Source organism: Muscardinus avellanarius (assembly GCF_963383645.1).
Source record: "Muscardinus avellanarius genome assembly, chromosome: 5".
NCBI classification, from domain to species: Eukaryota; Metazoa; Chordata; class Mammalia; order Rodentia; family Gliridae; genus Muscardinus; species Muscardinus avellanarius.
Window position 1 is genome coordinate 40,101,260 of NC_137790.1, and position 14,287 is coordinate 40,115,546.

A 14,287-nucleotide genomic window follows, 5' to 3' on the forward strand; every position below is an offset into this window, starting at 1 on the left:
GTTCAGTATTGTTGACTTGATGCTCCTCTGAAAGTAGGTTACAATATCTGTACTGTCAATTTTGTCCCAAAAGGAACTTAGTCTGTGGTATCATTTTAAATTACTCAGCACATAGAAATTTTGAATAAATATTTAACATAGTATTATTTTAAAGTAATTTGCTGAGTGGATCTAATTTTACCACTAATACAATGTTCTAAAAGTGACCCTTTTAGGATTTTCCATAATAATTGAGATTTAAATTTTGCTTTATAAGTAATTTCTGATAGCAGTACACATATAATCATTTGTTTTCATTTTATAAACAAGCGAAACAATCTTAAGTAAACTAAAGTATTAATAGCCAAAGAAATGCATTATGGTTGAGAAATTCAAAAAGTATTCGTGAATAGTCATTAAATGGCTAGTAGGCAATGTAGAAAAGAATATTTTTGAGGGCATTATAAAAAAAATCCTTCAGACTTAATTTCTGCATAAACAATATTTGGAGAGAATTTGTCATATTTGTTTCTGTCTTCTTCCTACTTTATATGTTTTGTGTCATGTTGGCTATACTAATATATGTTAAGCTTAACAAGTTAACTTGAAATTCATGAATATCTTACATTAGTATACATTAGTATAGGTGATTAAATTGTATCAGGGTCATGTTTACTATCATTTTTCTAATTAATAATGGCTTTTTACTTAGAATGTTTTGCTTGGGATTTTTGTTATATCTTGATATTAAACAGTTACTACGTTGAACATAACTTTAATAATCTACCTCTTCTTCCAGTGAGGTGTGTGATAATTCTAGTGTCTGATAATTTTCTATTTTAATAATCATGTAAACTCTATTATACAAATTCGAAAACTCTTGGCAAAATGAATTTGATGGTAATAACAATAGAATGTGTCAAAAATACCTTGATTTATTTTTATATTACACGTTGATCTTTATTTGAGCTAAATTTAAGCATAAGAAGAGGATCTTTAAGGTTTTTTTCATAGATTTGTATGAAAATGGGAGGAAAATATAACAAAAATGAAGAAAAAAGGTAATGAATGTTTTATGGTTTATGATAAATGAAAGATATGTTACACTCTTTTTATAATGTGGTCTGAAAGTGTTTTTACAAATGATAATTAAAATAAAATGTAATTATTGAATATTAATGATATCTGAATAAGATTTATTTCTAATGTTATAAACAAAACCCAGTACAAAAGGAAGACAGTATATTGACCTAAGTATGTTTAATGATGCCTATTTAAGCCCAAATCTTAAATATAAATTACTTCTTTCTTCTTCTTCAAAAGCAACTTGTTTAGGCCCATTAAATGTATGATTATAAGGTAGGCCGCCAAATTTTGGAAATTACTTACTGTTCCCAAAACCACTTTTTACCAACATTTACATTCAAACAAGCAGTGTCCGTGCCTAATTTGTAGTAAAATGTGTTTATGGTTCTTCGTGGGAAAATCTTACACATGTCTTGCAGCCTGTTGAAGCACAATTCTAAATATAAATGTATATCAGTTAATCAATAACTATTATATTTGAATGATGTATATTGCCTTCTATGTACATACAAAACACACAGAAGCATATACTATTATGAACTAAAATTTCAAAGTGAAGTTAACAATATTCTATTCAATTAATTCACATAAATGTAAAATGGAATTTAATTTACTATATTTTAAATAATTTAGTAAAGTGAAATCAATTGTTTACCAGGTACATTTTCTTTTTTCAGATTTTCTATGATATTTTGTGAACAGTATACTATGATGTGCTATCTTAATCATCCTTATCTTTGAACACAAATAAAACTTAAAGAGAAGATACACACATACACTCATAGACTGTTCTTCATTTTTTATTAAAGGGTTTAAATATATTTAGAAATGACATCAAGGTATGTAGAAAAAGTATTTGTAAGCTTACTTTTATAGGAAAACATAGTAGCACCAACACTGAGTTAGATTAATGTCCATTCTTTTTTTTTTTTTTTTTTCCATTTTCAACAAACATCTGCGGACCTGAAAGGTCATCAAATCACCTACATGATTAAAACTCTGGATCATATTTGAGGGGGGTCAGTAATTAAGTCATAACATAAACATGATTAATTTTTTACTGATGTTTTTAAGTTCTGTGATACTCTTTTGTATATATTACTTACTAAATTGGAAGATTTTGAATGCAATTATATTTGGACAGATTTCACACATTTATAGCTTTATAAAACTAGTTTTAAAATTATGACTAAAATAAATTTTAATAAGTGGCCTAGGAAAGCTGAAAATTAATGAGAGGCAATATATTTAGCCTGCAATTTTTTTTTAGTTTATTTCATTCCTTTCTCTCATTCAATAATTTGAAGTAAACTAAATATATTTGATTCCATTAGATTTAAATGACACATCTTCAAATTTCATAAACTGCAACATTTATCTTTATATATTTAATAAATGATCACAAATGAATCAATGTTAATATCTCCATTTGTATGTTTGCAACTCCTATTATTGCTGAGTTTTCCATCCCAGATATGATAAACATCCAATTTAAAGTAAATTTAAAAATCACAGCTGTGGCTTTATTAGATATCAAGATGAAATGGAGCAAAAGAAAAAGAGTCTCAAATCAACAGTCATGACCTTGAGACTCTGTACATCTCTCCACTTTTTGTTTAAAATGCATCCCTTTCTGGAGGATGAGGGCTTCAACTACATGGGAAAAAATCAAGCAGTTAGCAGTATTTTGTTACACATGGTAATGTTAAAACGCAAGAGTGAATCAATTTGAGCAGGGGAAACACTGGGAAGAGTAAGCCTGGAGACATGTTTGAATAAAAATTTGGGTTCTTTGTTTTAAGAAGTTTTGGTCTTGGACAGAGTACCAAATTCAGCCTCATCCCTTTTATCAAGAAAACAAGACTCATTCTTTCCCAGGCTTGTCTTTAGAATTAGGTATGCTATAGAAAATCTGAACCCAAGCATAATAGTACGTTCCTGTAATCCCAGTATTAAAGAGGCAGAGAGAGGAGTATTGCAGGTTCACAGCCAACTTCAGCAATTTAGCAAGACCCCCCCAGAAACATAGCAAGACCTCCCCGCAGAAACTTAGGATAACCCTCAGCAACTTAGACCCTGTCACAAAATTTTTATTTTTTTTATTATTTTTATTTTTTTTGTTTTTATTTTATTTTTTATTAATTTATTTTTAAATTGGTGCATTGTAGTCATATATCAATCACATTGGAGTACAAGACTTGAGAGGATATACAAGCACACATCATCCAATTAGCCCTCCTCCAGCCCCCATCCCATTCCCTCCTCCTCCCTCCATCCCACACTTCTTTGGTACATTTGTTTATGTACCTCCTGTGTTTTAAAGAGGCTCCATCCTCCAGTATTACATACCCTCTGATTGATCACATTAGTTGCTTCAAGATAGGGCCCTTTCTATAGCTCAACCTCTTCCTGTTGCCCTTTTCCTCCTAGTTATTGCTGATTAAGAGAAGCGTCTGATTTATATTTTCTGCGATATTTCTCTGTGCATGCTGCATTGCAAGTACCGATCCCATTCTTGATGGTCCCAGTAGTGGCCTGGCTACTCAGTGGACTGATCCAGACCTTGCTGGCTCAAGCAGCGGCCTTGCCTCATGGGAGGCCCCAGTTCTGGTCTCACTGGCCCCTGCACCAGTCTAACCCCTAAGCTGGCTTTGGTCCCGGCCTTGGAGGCCGCAGGAGTGAATTTGCCTCACGCCAGGCTCCGATGCTGGCCATTTGCCCCGGCACCAGACTAACCCCTTGGCAGGATTCCAATCCCGGCCTCAGAGGCCCCAGCACCAGCCTAGCCTCACGGCAGGCTCCAATGCCGGCCTTGTTGGCCTCAGCACCGGCCTAACCCCTCGGCAGGTTCTGTTCCCGGAATAGGAGGCCCCAGCACTGGCCTCGACTCACGGCAGGCTCCGATGCTGGCCTCGCTAGCCCCAGCAGCGGTCTAGCCCTTTGGCAGGTTGTTATCCTGGCCTCGGAGGCCCCAGTACTGGCCTTGCCTCACGGCAGGCCCCGGTGCCGGCCTCGCTGGCCCCAACACCGGCCTAACCCCTCGGCAGGCTCTTATCCCGGCCTCGGAGGTCCCAGTACCGGCCTTGCCTCATGGCAGGCTGTGATGCCAGCCTCGCTGGCCCCAATACCAGCCTAACCCCTCGGCAGGCTCTTATCCTGGCCTTGGAGGCCCCAGTACCGGCCTTGCCCCAAGGCAGGCCCCAATCCTGTCCTTGGAGGCCTCAGCACCGGCCTTGCCTCATGGCAGGCTCCGATGCAGGCCTCGCTGGCCCCAGCACCGGCCTAACCCTTCAGCAGGCTCTTATCCTGGCCTCAGAGGCCCCAGTACTGGCCATGCCTTATGGCAGGCTCCAATGCTGGCCTCTCTGGCCCCAAAACCGGCCTAAACCCTCGGCCGGCTCCGATACCGGCCTCGGAGGTCCCAGCACATGCCATGCCTCACGGCAGGCTCCAATGCCAGCCTCACTGGCTCCAGCACCTGCCTAACCCCTCGGCAGGCTCTTATCCCGGCCTCGGATGCCCCAGTACCAGCCTTGCCTCAAGGCAGGCTCTGATGCCGCCTCGGAGGCCCCAGCACCGGCCTTGCCTTATGCCAGGCTCTGATGCCGGCCTCGCTGGCCCCAGCACCGGCCTAACCCCTCGGCAGGCTCTTATCCTGGCCTTGGAGGCCCCAGTACCGGCCTTGCCTCATGGCAGGCTCCGATGCCTGCCTCGCTGGCCCCAGCACCGGCCTAAACCCTCGGCAGGCTCTTATCCTGGCCTTGGAGGCCCCAGCACCGGCCTTGCCTTATGGCAGGCTCTGATGCCGGCCTCGCTGGCCCCAGCACTGGCCTAACCCCTCGGCAGGCTCTTATCCCAGCCTCGGATGCCCCAGTACCAGCCTTGCCTCAAGGCTGGCTCTGATCCCGGCCTCGGAGGCCCCAGCACCGGCCAAACCCCTCGCTTGGCAGGCTCTTATCCTGGCCTCAGAGGCCCCAGCACCGGCCATGCCTCACGGCAGGCTGCAATGCCGGCCTCACTGGCCCCAGCACCGGCCTAACCTCTCGGCAGGGTCTTATCCTGACCGCAGAGGCCCCAGTATCGGCCCTGCCTCATGGCAGGCTCCGATGCCGGCCTCGATGGCCCCAGCACCGGCCTAACCCCTCGGCAGACTCTTATCCTGGCCTCGGAGGCCCCAGCACTGGCCATGCCTCACGGCAGGCTGCGATGCCGGCCTCACTGGCCCCAGCACCGGCCTAACCCCTCAGCAGGCTCTTATCCTGGCCTCGTAGGCCCCAGTACCGGCCTTGCCTCCAGGCAGGCTCCAATGCCGGCCTCACTGGCCCCAACACCGGCCTAATCCCTCGGCAGGCTCCAATTCCGGCCTTGGAGGCTCCAGCACTGGTCATGCCTCATGGCAGGCTCCAATGCAGGCCTCGCTGGCCCCAGCACCGGCCTAATCCCTCGGCAGGCTCTTATCCTGGCCTCGGAGGCCCCAGTACCAGCCATGCCTCAAGGCAGGCTCCAATCCTGGCCCCGGCGGCCCCAGCACCGGCCTTGCCTCATGGCAGGCTCCGATGCCGGCCTTGCTGGCCCCAGCACCGGCCTAACCCCTCGGCAGGCTCTTATCCCGGCCTCGGAGGCCCCAGTACCGGCCTTGCCTCAAGGCAGGCTCCCATCCCAGCCTAGGAGGCCCCAGTACCAGCCTTGCCTCACGGCAGGCTCCGATGCTGGCCTTGCTGGCCCCAGCACCGGCCTAACCCCTCGGCAGGCTCTTATCCCGGCCTCGGAGGCCCCAGCACCGGCCTTGCCTCACGGCAGGCTCCGATGCAGGCCTCGCTGACCCCAGAACCGGCCTAACCCTCGGCAGGCTCTTATCCTGGCCTCGGAGGCCCCAGCACCGGCCTTGCCTCACGGCAGGCTCCAATGCAGGCCTCGCTGGCCCCAGCACCGGCCTAACCTCTCGGCAGGGTCTTATCCTGACCGCAGAGGCCCCAGTATCGGCCCTGCCTCATGGCAGGCTCCGATGCCGGCCTCGATGGCCCCAGCACCGGCCTAACCCCTCGGCAGACTCTTATCCTGGCCTCGGAGGCCCCAGCACTGGCCATGCCTCACGGCAGGCTGCGATGCCGGCCTCACTGGCCCCAGCACCGGCCTAACCCCTCAGCAGGCTCTTATCCTGGCCTCGTAGGCCCCAGTACCGGCCTTGCCTCCAGGCAGGCTCCAATGCCGGCCTCACTGGCCCCAACACCGGCCTAATCCCTCGGCAGGCTCCAATTCCGGCCTTGGAGGCTCCAGCACTGGTCATGCCTCATGGCAGGCTCCAATGCAGGCCTCGCTGGCCCCAGCACCGGCCTAATCCCTCGGCAGGCTCTTATCCTGGCCTCGGAGGCCCCAGTACCAGCCATGCCTCAAGGCAGGCTCCAATCCTGGCCCCGGCGGCCCCAGCACCGGCCTTGCCTCATGGCAGGCTCCGATGCCGGCCTTGCTGGCCCCAGCACCGGCCTAACCCCTCGGCAGGCTCTTATCCCGGCCTCGGAGGCCCCAGTACCGGCCTTGCCTCAAGGCAGGCTCCCATCCCAGCCTAGGAGGCCCCAGTACCAGCCTTGCCTCACGGCAGGCTCCGATGCTGGCCTTGCTGGCCCCAGCACCGGCCTAACCCCTCGGCAGGCTCTTATCCCGGCCTCGGAGGCCCCAGCACCGGCCTTGCCTCACGGCAGGCTCCGATGCAGGCCTCGCTGACCCCAGAACCGGCCTAACCCTCGGCAGGCTCTTATCCTGGCCTCGGAGGCCCCAGCACCGGCCTTGCCTCACGGCAGGCTCCAATGCAGGCCTCGCTGGCCCCAGCACCGGCCTAACCCCTCGGCAGGCTCTTATCCCGGCCTCGGAAGCCCCAGTACCGGCCTTGCCTCATGTCAGGCTCCGATGCAGGCCTCACTGGCCCCAGCAATGGCCTAACCCCTCGGCAGGCTCTTATCCTGACCTTGGAGGCCCCAGTACCGGCCTTGCCTCAAGGCAGGCTCTGATGCCGCCCTCGCTGGCCCCTGTACCGTCCTAACCCCTCAGCAGGCTCCGGTCCCATCCTCGGAGGCCCCAGCACCAGCCTTGCCTCACGTCAGGCTCCGATGCCGGCCTCGCTGGCCCCAGCATTGGTCAAACCCCTCGGCAGGTTCCAAACCCGGCCACGGAGGCCTCAGTAGTGGCCTTGCCTCACAGCAGCTTTGATGTCGGCCACTGGCCCCGGCGCCCGCCTAACCCTTCAGCAGGTTCCGATCACTGTCTCTGTGGTTATTATTTCAAAGCTTCCAGGTGTAATGTACCAGATCTCTGCCTCCCCTGAGTATTGGCCACTGGCATTGCCACTGCCTCCACCATTTCAAATCCTTCCCAGGCTCTTTTTCCACTCTGAATGTTGTCCAGTGTTCCTAAGCATGCGTGATGGTAGCATTCGACATTTGGTGTAATTTCTCCAAAAAAATAAAGTTGGTAGGATCCGGTTTCTGTTTCTCCTGAATACAAGTCTCCACCACCATTGCGGAGAACTTTTTCAACACCACATTTCTCCTTGGTCTCTGCTAAACTCTCTCCTTACAGGTGATGTCTGAGATTCTTAACAATATAGAGAAATAGCAGTCCTCTTTCACGGCGAATTTTTCCATATGTTCCAATGCATTTAGATAAGTTTTGTCTGCATCTCCAGTGTCCTGGCATCCATAATGGCTTTCTTACCTCCTCTCCGATATTTTTCTTTATCTTTTTCTGTTCTGGGCCCGGTTTCTCCAGGGGTCTGGCGTGCTACGCGCAGTTCGGCCCGGGGCCCAGGGTCCCGCGACCCGGGCCCCATCTGGCGTGCCCCGCGCGTGACCCTTGCCCAGAACCCAGCGTCTTACTGGACCCGGTTTGTCTAGGGGTCTGGCGTGCTATGCGCAGTTCGGCCCAGGGCCCAGAGTCCCGTGACCTGGGCCCCAGCTGGTGTGCACCACGCGCGACCTATAATTTTTAAAAAAATGAAATACAGCTGGGATATAGCTCAGAGATAGAATGCCATTGGATTCAGCCAGCCTCCCAAACAAAAAAGAATACAGAAGAAAAAGACAAAAAAATAATCCAATGAAATGAATTTAAAATATCTATTTGACCAAGAAAAAGGTTAGAATAGGGAAGCTTTCAGGAAAGCCTTTTTAGAATGCAGGCTCTATTAATTGTCAAAGAAAAAGAAAAATATACAGAAAGAACAGGATTGGCTATCTTCTGCTGTTCTTTGAATGGGCGTGGTGTGAGCAAGGGTTGGCTTTGTAGGAATGTGGTCTGATCATTTGGCAGCCTGTGATGGAATGAGACTCAGCTACTCTTGGAATACTCTTATACTAGTCAATAGTTTGTCTGCATTCTAGGTTAGGATGTTGTCTACTTCTGGAATCTACTTTGAGCAGAATTGTATCATTCAAGTACAGTACAGATTAAAAACAAACTAGAGTTTTGAGAAAATAACAAGCACTCAGTATGTGACAGGATGATTCCTCAATTAAGTTTAGTAAACCAACATATTGTCATAAAAAATCATGCTATTAATGAAATGATAGATTTTTTACAATAAGTAATTGTAGTTTTAATTTGGCAAAATTCTTCAGAGCCAGTGCACTGATTGTTTTTAAATATCACACTTGTATTTCAAGTATGTGAAGAAAAATTATTAGGTGAAAATGGTACTAGAGCATGGGGAATTTGTTTAACTCCATCCCAGGGTATCTATCATCTATCTTACTACCTTTGGATATAGAAGAGTTTATAAACTTTCCATGAAGTTTAAGGTATAAGTGATTTATATTACATATCTAAAATCTGATATTTAATGGAGCTCTTAAAATTTTTCCATTACAGGAGACCATTGATGCAACACATTTTGATTTCTGCTTTTGGAATTTAGATTTTTTTTAAGATAGTGAGATATGTAACTTTATCATGCAAAAAACCTAAATATACCCTTTTATAAATATTATTTCTTTAGGTCACTGTGATGACTTTTAATCTGTTTAAAGTAACTGTTTACAAAATGGTTCTGAATAATTTGATATAGTTTCTAGTATTAATATAAGCATTATTTTAGTATGTCATTTAATTTGAAAGCATTTTATTCTAAACATATTTTAATTTTATAATAACCACATCAAGGTCCAGAAATCATTAATGCCACCATCATTTTATAGATGATGACATTAACTGACTAAAAATTCAGAACTCACATATAAAAGATATAATGGCATATAGCATTATATCATACATCTAGAATAGAATGAATTTCAGAATAGATCTGGAATGAACATAGTCCTAACCTAGAAATTGTAGACCCACCCATAGGCTGCCATTTTATTTTTAAATTGTGTGAATCATAAAAATTTAGTTATTGAAATGTAGATGAATATAGGAAACTTTGTAAGAAGTATAATTCCAAAATACTGCTTTCTGAAAGACTTTAATTAATGGCTACGTTTCCTGTGCAAAGACTATTTGAACCAATCTTAGTGTTCCACCACATCTGTCTTAATATAGGTAGAACCACAGTTGTTTAAAATGTGGATCATGAGAGAGTATTATTTGGATGCAACTCTCTTTTCTCCAATTATTTAATTATACTGACTTCAAAAATAAAACAAGCTAAAGAAAACCATGAAGTGAAACATATTTAGCTGAAACTAGTGTCCAAAGCATTTATTTCATTTATTTGATTGAATCAGATTTGAACTTTGACATTCTCTCTTTTTCTCATTCTCTTCTCTCTCTCTCTCTCTCTCTCTCTCTCTCTCTCTCTCTCTCTCTCTCTCTCTCTCTCTCTCTCTCCCTCCCTCCCTCCCTCTCTCACACACACACACACACACCTTTATTTTTATTTTTTTATTTTTATTTGTTTTCTTAAATGTTTCACTATTTTCCCTTTTGATTTAGATACTTTAAAAATAAAACACAAAGAGATGAACATATCTGAATAAATGAAAAAGAAATCCAGCAGTAATAAAGAAGAAATGGATTGAATCATTACACTTTTGAGTTAGTCACTATAAATGCATTCAAATAGAGCATTTGGAATGTCAAGTATATATCATCTTGACACAGTTAAATCCCAAAGTGTGCAAATCAAGAAGTTGTTTATGAGCTTTTATTATGAGTGTTTAGCTATTAAAAAACGTTTCTTGTTTTATTGATAGTAATAAAACACAATTTTCATGGTGGTGTGAGCTTTTAAAAATTAAGTGTCAATATGTTGAGGCTTTTTTCCTTTTTACTTCACAAAAACTAAGTAATAATTCAGTATCCAGATGGTCTCTATAGAGAAACCTGCTTACTGCAAAAAGACAGCTTTACATAGTTAGGCTGTAAATGTAGCTAAATTTTTGTTAGTCTTTTCTAAAAACAACTAATATTTTCTTAACTTTATTCAGTTTTAAAATTATATATACAAAACAAAGTGCATAATGGGAACAAAATACTAAATATATGTCTTAGAATGTATAAGCAATAGCTAGGCATGATAGTGCTTGCCTGTACTCTTAGTACTTGGGAGGCTAAGACAGGAGGATCACAGGTTCAAGGACAGTATTAGCAAGTAGTTAGGCTCTCATTAACCTAGCAAGACCATGTTTCAAAATAAAAATAAAAGGGCTAGGGGCTTAGCTTAGACATAGAAAATATATATTACTATAGTTGGAGGCACTTTAAATCTTGTTTCAAGTTCTATATTGTTAATGCTGATGGAATGCTACAGGCTGGCTGTTGGTTGGAGTGCTGGCTTGAGGGTCTAGGTCCTTTAAAAGTTGTGAACTAAACATTTGAAGATTTTTAATGTGTCATGTTAAGTTATCCAGGTTAGCATAAAATGCTAAGGTTACTCTTTTTATTCTGGTAGAATTTATTTGAATAGAAATACATATCCCTAATTACATATAATTGTTTTTAAAACTAAATGGAATGTATTCTAGCAAAGTTTGAAAATCTTTAAAAATTACTCAATTATTTGTAATAGTACATTTTAAGGATAACTCGTGTACATATTTACTTTCCAATTCCATAAGCTAAGAAAAGTAGAAAATATATGCTCTAAATATTTATTAATATCATCTTCCCAATTCCATGTAAGAGGAAAGCATATATTTTCTATTCTATTTTTTATTGGTATATTGTAGTCATACTTCAAATGGGGTACAAAATGGTGGTGGCATACATGCACACATCACCCAATTAACCCTTACCCAATTCCTGCCCCATTCCTTCTCCCTCCCTCCTTTCAACTTTGGCTTAGTAATTGTCATTGATATGTTTGTTAAAGTACATCATATGCAGCAGAGAATTTCCCTCTTACCTCTCCCATCCCCTCAGAAGGAGATACTATAGATGAGCAAATAAGGCAATCTATTCTAAGGCACTGTTATGACTTGTGTAAAATAACTTCCAAAATTTTAAAACATTTCAATCTTTATTATTCCTTTGGCTTACATCAACTTCACAGAAATATGTGTTGCATTATTTTATACCTTATAAGTAAATAGGTATGCTAATATTGCTTTTACATTTATAAATTTAGTGATAGTCCTAATCTATTTTGTAATAGTAAACTTAGACTTAATAAGATCTATAGTATGTAGGTTTCTCTGAAAAACATCTCAGAAATAAAATGAAATATTTCTTAATCAAGTATGAATAATTTTCCTGAATATTTATGCAATATATATTGGAATAAATATTAAATTAAAATTGTACCATAATTATTGCGTTTCAAAAAGCACATTACTTGTAAAAGTATTAAGGTTTAAGTGAGTCATATATTAGTGGCATGATCTTTGTTTTATATTTTAAAAGCCTGGCCTATATATATGAATTAATATTACTGGAACATCTCTAGAATTATTTTAAAATTCATTAATAAACTAAACTGGTTGTTCCTTTCTTATTAACCAATGAATTAAATGTATGAGCTGTGCCTTTGAAGCTGAAGAGATTGCCAGCCCTGCCCTTACTTCTTTGACACTCTGAATGGAATGAAACACAGTTAGTAACCTTCAATGTAAGCTTGGTGAAACAGCAAATTGATACTAATTATACCAACTTTGGGATGGAAGGTGACCTTGACTTCAGCTGGAACTTTCAGGCAAGACAATAAATAAGACCAAATACCACAAAGCATGACTTTTGAGAAGGGTCTAATACAACCCATTAACTTTGGAGACTTTGTGGAATTACAAAGTCCCCAAATTCAGATAATTGTAATATTTTTCAGATATTCAGATAATTGTAATTATAATTCAGATAATTACAATGTGTTCAGATAATTGTAATATTTTTAAACATCTCTTGCTTGAGTAATACAATAGTTTCTTCTCTAGATCCTAAATAATCTCCTATTAGTTTTATATACTCATTTCGATTAATCTGTGGCCAGAAATTAAAAGCTACTCTATGCAAAGTGTTTATAAGATGATTGCAGAGCTTGGAGATACATTTTTCTGAGTAACTTCTACAATATGTGCATGATATTTATACATTATTGGTGTAAGAACTGCTTATGTTGAAGTTTTGACAATGCTAATTCCAAGATAAAGAAAAATTCCTAAATGAAGTGATTAAAAATTATTAATAAAATGCAATTGTCTCATTAGATCTGCAGATGTAAATTACTGGGAAAAAAGAAAAAATGGTAGAGACTAACAACATGTAGTTTCAAATACTTGAGTTCAACAGTATTAAGAAAGAAGATGTTAGTAAAGTTACTATAAGTGGTAATAAGGGAAATTTTGTGCACCATCAAGATTGCTTAAAGAACCACATTATTTAGCCAGGTGTGGTAGTGCACACTTGTAATCCTAGTACTTGGGAGGCTGAGACAGGAGGATCAGGGTTCAAGGTCAGCCTCAGCTATATAGTGAGACCTTCTGCAACTTAAAGAAACCATGTTTCAAAATAAAGAATAAAATACAGGTCTGGGAGTATAGCTGGGAGGTAAAATGCCCCTGGGTTCCATCCCCAGTACTGAAAACAAAATCAACAACAACAACAACAACAACAACAACAACAACAACAACAACAACACATTAGTGAATGGGGAATTCTATTTATAATGTTCAGTATAATGAATGAAAATATATGATTTAGCTTGTTATTTTTTATTTTATTTTAATTTATTATTATTATTATTATTATTATTATTATTATTATTATTATTTTGCAGGTCTGGGGATGGAACCCAGGGGCATTTGACCTCCGAGCTACACCCCCTGCCCTATTTTTCTTTATTTTGAAACCAGGTCTCACTGAGTTGCAGAGGGCCTCACTAAGTAGCTGAGGCTGTCCGCAAACCGCGATCCTCAGGTCTCAGCCTCCTGAATGCTGGGATTAAAAGCGTGCGCCACCACGCCCGGCTGTTATTTTTTATTTTAGAAAAAGAATTAATTCAAACATTACCAGAGTTATTTTATTCATATGAAAAGTAAAGAAAGTGTTTTTCACTGAATGTTTCAATGCGGAAGAGAAAACAACCATGAATGAATATTAAGAGTTACACTCGTTTTATTGAGAAACATTTGTTAAGTAGTTAAACTAAGTACAGTGTCTAAGAAATAAATTCCATAATGAAGAGAGGCCGCGCTATTCCGGAGTGTCTATGTGAGATGGATAAGGTGTAATTGTCTTAATGCATTTTTTCCTTTTACTTAAAGTCATGTTCTTTAAATATTAAGTAAAAGACCCTCTGATTTTCATGAATAGTGTGTTACTCAGGATAGCAGCAGGAAACTGATCACAGTTTTAAAAGGAAGTAGCCATGGAGGCCATTTAATAAAGAGACTTTTGAGCCGGGCATAGTGGCCCATGTTTGTAATTCCAGTACTTGGGAGACTGAGACAGGATAATTGCAGGTCTGTGGACAGTCTCAGCTACTTCATGAGGTCCTCTGCAACTTATTCAGACCCTGTTTCAAAATGTAGGCTAAAAAATAGGGATTGGGGTATAACTCAGAGGTAGAATGCCCCTGGGTTCAATCTCCAGTACTGCAGAAATAAGGAAATAAATAAATAAATAAATAAATAAATAAATAAAGTAAAAAAAAAAAACTAACTTTTAACAGAAACATAGGCAAAGTTTTGTAGCCTAGCAAGGGATAGATAGCCCAAGAGACTAGTAACAGCAATATACCTACAGCAGAGAAGAAAGAGAAATGGGTTATCATGACTAGAATTGGGACTGGAGGCTAGAAAGT

At 41.7% G+C, this 14,287-nt stretch overlaps 1 protein-coding gene across 7 annotated transcripts in view; it reads left to right on the forward strand.

Annotated features, from left to right (window-relative positions):
• The window catches only part of CADM2 (cell adhesion molecule 2), a gene marked incomplete at both ends in the record, with an annotated part of 1,088,291 nt that overhangs the window by 1,017,182 nt on the left and 56,822 nt on the right, over positions 1-14,287 (forward strand). The gene's annotated exons all lie outside the window — the stretch shown is intronic.